The sequence below is a fragment of the Salvelinus sp. IW2-2015 genome, unplaced genomic scaffold (assembly GCF_002910315.2).
Source record: "Salvelinus sp. IW2-2015 unplaced genomic scaffold, ASM291031v2 Un_scaffold1135, whole genome shotgun sequence".
NCBI classification, from domain to species: domain Eukaryota; kingdom Metazoa; phylum Chordata; class Actinopteri; order Salmoniformes; family Salmonidae; genus Salvelinus; species Salvelinus sp. IW2-2015.
In genome coordinates, this window is record NW_019942747.1 from 698167 (window position 1) to 705897 (window position 7731).

Genomic DNA, 7731 nt, shown 5'->3' on the forward strand with positions numbered 1-7731 from the left:
GGTACTATTTAATGAAGCTGCCAGTTGAGGACTTGTGAGGTGTCTGTTTCTCAAACTAGACACTCTAATGTACTTGTCCTCTTACTCAGTTGTGCACTGGGGCCTCCCACTCCTCTTTCTATTCTGGTTAGAGCCAGTTTGCGCTGTTCTCTGAAGAGAGTAGTACACAGCGTTGTACGAGATCTTCAGTTTCTTGACAATTTCTCGCATGGAACAGCCTTCATTTCTCAGAACAAGAATAGACTGACGTGTTTCAGAAGAATGTATTTTTTTCTAGCCATTTTGAGCCTGTAATCGAACCCACAAATGCTGATGCTCCAGATACTCAACTAGTCTAAAGAAGGCCAGTTTTATTGTTTTAAATCAGGACAACAGTTTTCCGCTGTGCTAACATAATTGCAAAAGGGTTTTCTAATGATCAATTAGCCCTTTAAAATGATAAACTTGGATTAGCTAACACAACATGCCATTGGAACACAGGATTGATGGTTGCTGATAATGGGCCTCTGTACGCCTATGTAGATATTCCATTTTAAAAAATCAACCGTTTCCAGCTACAATAGTCATTTACAACATTAACCACGTCTACACTGTGTTTCTGATCAATTTGATGTTATTTTATTAATAGACAAAAAAATAGCTTTTCTTTAAACAACAAGGACATTTCTAAGTGACCCCAAACTTTTGAACGGTAGTGTACATCAAGCATCCCTGAAGAGTTTTAATGAAGTTACATTACTGATGGTTACTAAGCAGTACTTCAGAACATACTATATACATCAACCATACCTGAAGAGTATTAATGAAGTTACATTACTGATGATCACTGATCAGTACCTCAAAACATACTATATACATCAAGCATACCTGAAGAGTTTCAATGAAGTTACATTACTGATGGTCACTGATTATGAATTATACTTTATCCAAACTAATGTGTTCAAAGTAATGAAGTCATTGAAACAAATCACTATTAGAAGGTGTGATCAATAAAAAACAGATTTGAAGTCTACTTAGTATTCATTCTTGTTGAAGTTAATTATTTAAGAGACCAATACATGTGTAATACCTGTATATGAAACAGCAAATTATTCTCTAAATAAAAAATGACATTAAGATTAAAAAGTAAAAGGTAAAATAACAAATAAAAACAAATGGCAAGTCAACCACTAAATGATGCAGTCCCTTCATAATCTGTGATTAAGGCATATCAAGCCCTACTGTAGGATAGATGGAAAAGTAAATGAGAAATATCATTATTATAATTGAAAATAAATAAACAATGTCAGACTAGCTCATTAGTTACCTGTACATTGTGTTAATAAGGTCAAGCTCAATCAACATCTTAGCTATTTCATTATGGAACATCAGATCTGTAAATTGCTAAGAGGTCATAAAGTGTATTAATGTATTTGACTTTCTGTGATCCAGTTGTGTATTTCCTGATCTGCACATTATTTCAACAACTCTGGGCGACTGACTCCTTATATTTTTATTCAGTGATAAAACCAGAATTGTTTCTGGTTGTCAAGTCTTTGAATGTTCAATTGTATGGTAACATGTTGATGAACAAGAGTAATTATATACAGTAGAACTCCACTTTATTTCATGTTGAAAGCCTCTTTCAAGTTCTTCATTGCATCATGAGTTGTTAATGCCTTCCAGTCCTCTGGGATATCATGTACCCTTTACATTTCTCATATTCTCCATCTGTCAGGAGCGGTTTTAAAATGGAGAACTGGAAAGCCCCTCGTGATGTAATCCTGTGACCCTTTACCTGTCTTCACTTCATCAACCACATCAGGACCAATCATTTTGGTCACATAGTCCTGTACAGCTGGCTGTAAGAGCTTAGAGAACGCTTCAGCTTTCTTTAGGCACTGGTCTCAGTTATGAAACAAGTCTATGAACTCAGTAAGGTACTTGTTCTTAGACTTCTCCAGACACTTCCGTGGGTCATTGACTTCAATGAAATCATTATGCATGTTCTGAAACTCTCTGGCTGCTCTGCCACAGATGTGTAGCTTCAGAGAAACCTCACATACCTCACTGACGTTAACATTCTTGTGTTGTTTTAACGTTTCATCAATATTGTTCAGCAGCTCTTTGATGTAAGTATCGTGGTAATCTGTTTTGCTTTCCACCTTCTGTGTTATAAACAACTGACACTGTGTTATGATGTCGTCACACAACTCTTGTAGTTTATTCCTGTAATGGTCGATGTCCCTGTGCTTAACTAAGCCCCCAAGTTTCTCCACTAAACCCCCAGATTCCACAACAAATTCTTTTTTACCACAATCCACCAGATTGTTTCCAACCACCATACTATTGATGTACCCACCCCTTGTTAATAGATTTCCCCTTAACATGATAAAGGCATCTTGAGCCACATCTCTTCTTGGGAGTCCTCTGAAGTGTATATGACAGAGTTTTCTTCCACATGTTTTCAAACTCTTTACGGAGTTCCTTATCTGATAGAACAGATTCTTTCTTTCTACAGTTCTGTAGCAGAGTCAGAATCTTTCTCTCCATTGTATTTGCCTGAGAGCTCTTGATGTTTAGTTTGGCCATTCCCTCTTTGATTTCAACAACTCCTTGCAGTGTGTTCTTCACTGTGTTTTCTATCTCTTTTCTCAGAGTTTTGGCACTGCACACAAAGTCCTGCTTGTATTTTTCCACCAGATTGACATGGCCATCTTCCTTTTCAAAGTATTTTACTAGATTGTCTTGGATTTCCTTTTCTCCCAATGACAGTTTCCCAGATGCTTCTCTCATTAAGTCTTGTAGCACATCTCTTATGGACCTCTGGAGATGTTGATCTGTCATGACAATATTGGATATTTTAGTTTCAGCACTCACCATCCATGTATACATCTCCTTCTGGAAGGCCCATTCCCAACCATTGTACTCAGAACATAATCTGGAGTATGCATCTGCAACCAAGCTGTTTCTGAAACTGAAGATGAACTTCTCAAATTTCACTGCATCCCACAAACTTTGTGTCCACTTCAGGAAATGTGTCATGTCATAATTTCTCTGACAGATTCTGAAATCTTTCATCAAGGTCTTCTTGAAGTTGTACACAGCCTCACTGTAGCCTGCATTGACTGGAGCCATCGGGGGAGTCCCATGCCAGAGTCCTGGGATGTACCAGCTGCTTGTGTCTGGATCATACTCCATCACATCAGTGAACTTGGTGATATTCTCCTTCTTCTCCATTCTGGCTGCTGCCTGGGTCATCTCATTCAACTGTTCCAACAACTTCTTCCTGTCCCTCATGTTGTTGTCATGAGCAGACACGTCTGACACATTCTGGTGCACAAAATGACATATCGGCTTCTTCCCCACTTCCTTCATCCTGATAAAAGCATGAACAACAATCTGTAGAATGTCTTTCATCTCTGTGGAGTTCTCCATGGCGATGTTGATGATAGTGACATCACTSAGTCCAATCACCAGTGTMGCCAYTTCATTGTCATGTTCATYYCTYTSATCTAGTTGYGCCAACTCTGGTGATTTCAACCCCTCTGTGTCAATGACCATGATGAAGTCACATTTCAGCTCCTCCTTGAGGTCTTTGTTGACTTTAATCAGTAGCATGAAGGCCCCTCTGGTGCATCTTCCACTGCTGACAGCAAACTGGACCCCAAACATGGTGTTGAGGAGAGTGGACTTCCTGTGTTTGGACCCTAAAATGAGAACAACCCGGATCATGCTTGTTAGAGTCCACAGAGTATGAAGCTGAGTCAGAACAGCTGAATCCATTTCAGAGGGATATTTGATGCATCTCCATCCAAAGCTCAATGGGGAAACCATCCAACAGCATCTGAGCACACAATCCAGGGAGATGCTCCATCTGTTTCCTTTGAGGACTGTCTCAGGGAGGGAGCAGGAAGCTTCATATACATGCGCCAACTCACGCAGGAAGTGTTAAGTCCAGGGAAAATCAGATAATTGCTTATCCAAATCTTTAATGTCGTCTTTTCTCTCCGGAGAATATTGGCAAAGATCTTTGTACCGGTCCCTTAAACAGACAGGTTCTTCGGTGACAGATTGTCCAGATTTATCCGCATCATCTGAGGAAATAGGAACGCTCCGCTCCTGAACCTGACAATCCTGAAAATGAAGCTTTCCATTGCATCTGACATGTCAAATGTATGTGTGCTTCTCTCTCAGCCCTTTCTCCTTTTTCTTCAGAGAGCTCTTGTAGTGTTCAATGTTTTGTTCCCCTGCTTTTCTCAGTCTACATCTCTCTTTCTCCAACTGGGAAAGCTCTTTTCAGATTTGACCTTGTAATTGTAGTTGTTTGTCTTTGAATTTGACTGTGTCTGTGATGTTGCTGGTGATTTCATCTGCCATCTTCCTGGCACTCTGCATTCATTGCGGTCTTCATCAACCAGAATCCCACTGTGACGAGCTATATCAGTCATGTTTCCACTGTCAACCAGTTTTGACTTTTTTCAATGATGTCACCAACAGATGATTGCAGGGTTTTGACAAATTCTGCATCGTTTTTCTTTTTCTTCACAATCACATTTTGGTCATTGATACTGCAGTTTGTGGTCATTTCTTTCAATGTGTCTACTCTGAACGATTTTCGTTGAGAGTTGACGACTAGAATTAACTCTGCTTTTGTGTTTTTGCTTTTCAAACAAATTGAGATCTGACCTAAATCATCAGTGAAAATGTAAACTGCAGCTGATGTTTGACCCAGAAGGAGAACTGTTTTTTCAAAGGACCTGATGTCTCCTCTGAGATTGGCCATCGCCACAGGCTTAGTGAACTGTCGATGTTTCTGTTCCCACATGGAAGTACCAGCTGATTTCAACCAGACCATCTGAGATTCTATGAGGGATGTCACCACATTCCATATAATGATGAACAAATGTGTCATGGTACTGCTGAGGGTTACTAAGCAACTTGTTCAAGATCTGAGACTTAGACAAGCTGCTCTCTCCTAGCCTAACAAATGACACCATAGGAATATCAGAGAGTACAATTCTCTCCTCCACAAAAGCCTTTGTGGATGTTTGGGAAGAGAGTCTAAACTTCTTCACTATGTCCCTCAAGGCCCACGTATCAAACGTGATTTGTTTCTGTGTCACAGTTGGGCAGCAGCGGAGGAACAGCAAACTGACACATGGACATTTTCTGGACCATCTCCTGCTGCAGGAAACCTCTGAGCACAGAAACAGGGCAGTACTCAGGTCCAATGGATTAATCACATTACCGTTAGCAGAGTCCCTTTTTAGATTGTCAAACGGTCTTTATCCGAAATGAAACACCTGCATCAGTGGACATACATTTGACACTCCTAGCATTTAGATTTGCCATCATTAATTTCTTAAGGAAGGCCCCTGGAAGTGACAGCATGGTGGTAAGAGGTTCATCTGATGTAGTATCAGCATTTATCTCGGACAGTACTTAACGTCAGCTTGTTTTCATATTGGTCTTCTAGTCCAGTCTTTGACAACAGCTCCATGAGGTAGGGTCCTGTAGATAGAAATGAAGATCAGGAAACAGGAAGGATCCAAGGAATCACCATCATATATTTCTCATCAGGGAAGATACTGTACCTTTACATCCCATATTGACACATCTGCTATGATTAGTTAATTTACATGACAGTAATTTACAGTTGAAGTCGGAAGTTTTACATACACCTTAGCCAAATACATTTAAACTCAGTTTTTCACAATTCCTGACATTTAATCCTAGTAAAATTCCCTGTCTTACGTCAGTTAGGATCACCACTTTATTTTAAGAATGTGAAATGTCAGAATAATATAGTAGAGAATTATTTCTTTCAGCTTTTATTTTTTCATCACATTCTCAGTGGGTCAGAAACTTACATACACTCAATTAGTATTTGGTAGCGTTGCCTTTAAATTGTTTAACTTGGGTCAAAACATTTTGGGTAGCCTTTCACAAGCTTCCCACAATAAGTAGGGTGAATTTTGGCCATTCCTCCTGACAGAGCTGGTGTAGCGGAGTCAGGTTTGTAGGCCTCCTTGCTCGCACACACTTTTTCAGTTCTGGCTACACATTTTCTATGGATTGAGGTCAGGGCTTTGTGATGGCCACTCCACCTTGACTTTGTTGTCCTTAAGCCATTTTGCCACAACTTGGAAGTATGCTGGGTCATTGTCCATTTGGAAGACCCATTTGCGATCAAGCTTTAACTTCCAAATGATGTCTTGAGATTTTGTTCAATATATCCACATAATTTCCCTTCTCCATGATGCCATCTTTTTTTGTGAAGTGCACCAGTCCCTGCAGCAAAGCACCCCCACAACATGATACTCGCCCACCCGTGCTTCACGGCTTGGGATGGTGTTCTTCGGCTTGCAAGCATCCCCTTTTTCTCCAAACATAATGATGGTCAATATGGCCAAACAGTTTATTTTTTTGTTTCAATCAGAACCAGTAGACATTTCTCCAAAAAGTACGATCTTTGTCCCTATGTGCAGTTGCAAACCATAGTCTGGCTTTTTTATGGCAGTTTTGGAGCAGTGGCTTCTTCCTTGCTGAGTGGCCTTTCAGGTTATGTCGATATAGGACTCATTTTACTGTGGTTATAGATACTTTTGTACCTGTTTCCTCCAGCATCTTCACAAGGTCCTTTGCTGTTGTTCTGGGATTGATTTGCACTTTTCGCACCAAGGTACYTTCATCTCTAGGAGACAGAAGGCGTCTCCTTCCTGAGACGGCTGCGTGGTCCCATGGTGTTTATACTTGCGTATTATTGTTTGTACAGATGAACCTGGTACCTTCATCCGTTTGGAAATTGCTCCCAAGGATGAACCCGACTTGTGGAGGTCTACCATTTGAGGTCTTGGCTGATTTCTTTTTATTTTCCCATGATGTCAAGGAAAGAGGCACTGGGTTTGAAGGTAGGCCTTAAAATAAATCCACAGGTACACCTCCAATTGACTCAAATGATGTCAATTATTCTATCATAAGCTTCTAAAGCCATGACATTTTCTGGAATTTTCCAAGCTGTTAGGCACAGTCAATTTACTGAATGTAAACTTCTGACCCACTGGAATTGAGATACAGTGAATTATAAGTGAAATAATATGTCTGTAAACAATTGTTGGAAAAACGACCTGTGTCATGCACAAAGTAGATGTCCTAACCGACTTGCCAAAACTATAGTTTGTTAACATGAAATTTGTGGTGGTTGAAAAACTAGTTTTAATGACTCCAACCTAAGTGTTTGTAAACTTCCGACTTCAACTGTAGATAACTAGTCAGTTTGACACCAGAGATAATACTTAAGTAGGTTACTTCATTACAACATTCACTTAAAATGAATCTTACAAATAGCAGTGTTGGGTGATATGGAAAGCCATATTCAATAAATGATATAAAAATACTTGTAGGAAAGGTTTTCATTTTTAGCTCAAAATCTGTGGATACTATTTGATTAGAAAGGTTCAAAATGTTTATAAAAAATGACAGCACAATTGAAAATAAATGGCACATGGAAACCAAACGAGGGTGGTCTATGGTGATGGGTGGGATGGGCTGAGAGTGGCAGAGGGGTGGCATTAAAGAGCTTATATTAAAGAGCCTATTATTGTAGAATAATACTGAAGACATCAAACTATGAAATAACAAATATGGAATCATGATGTAACCAAAAAAGTGTTAAACAAATCAAAATATATTTTATATTTGAGATTCTTCAAATAGCCACCCTTTGCCTTGATGACAGCTTTGCCACAC

The 7731-nt window shown here is 39.5% G+C and overlaps 1 pseudogene; it reads right to left on the minus strand.

Annotated features, from left to right (window-relative positions):
• Positions 1 to 695: 695 nt before the first annotated feature.
• Positions 696 to 5388, minus strand: LOC139024178 (up-regulator of cell proliferation-like; annotated as a pseudogene).
• Positions 5389 to 7731: the final 2343 nt, after the last annotated feature.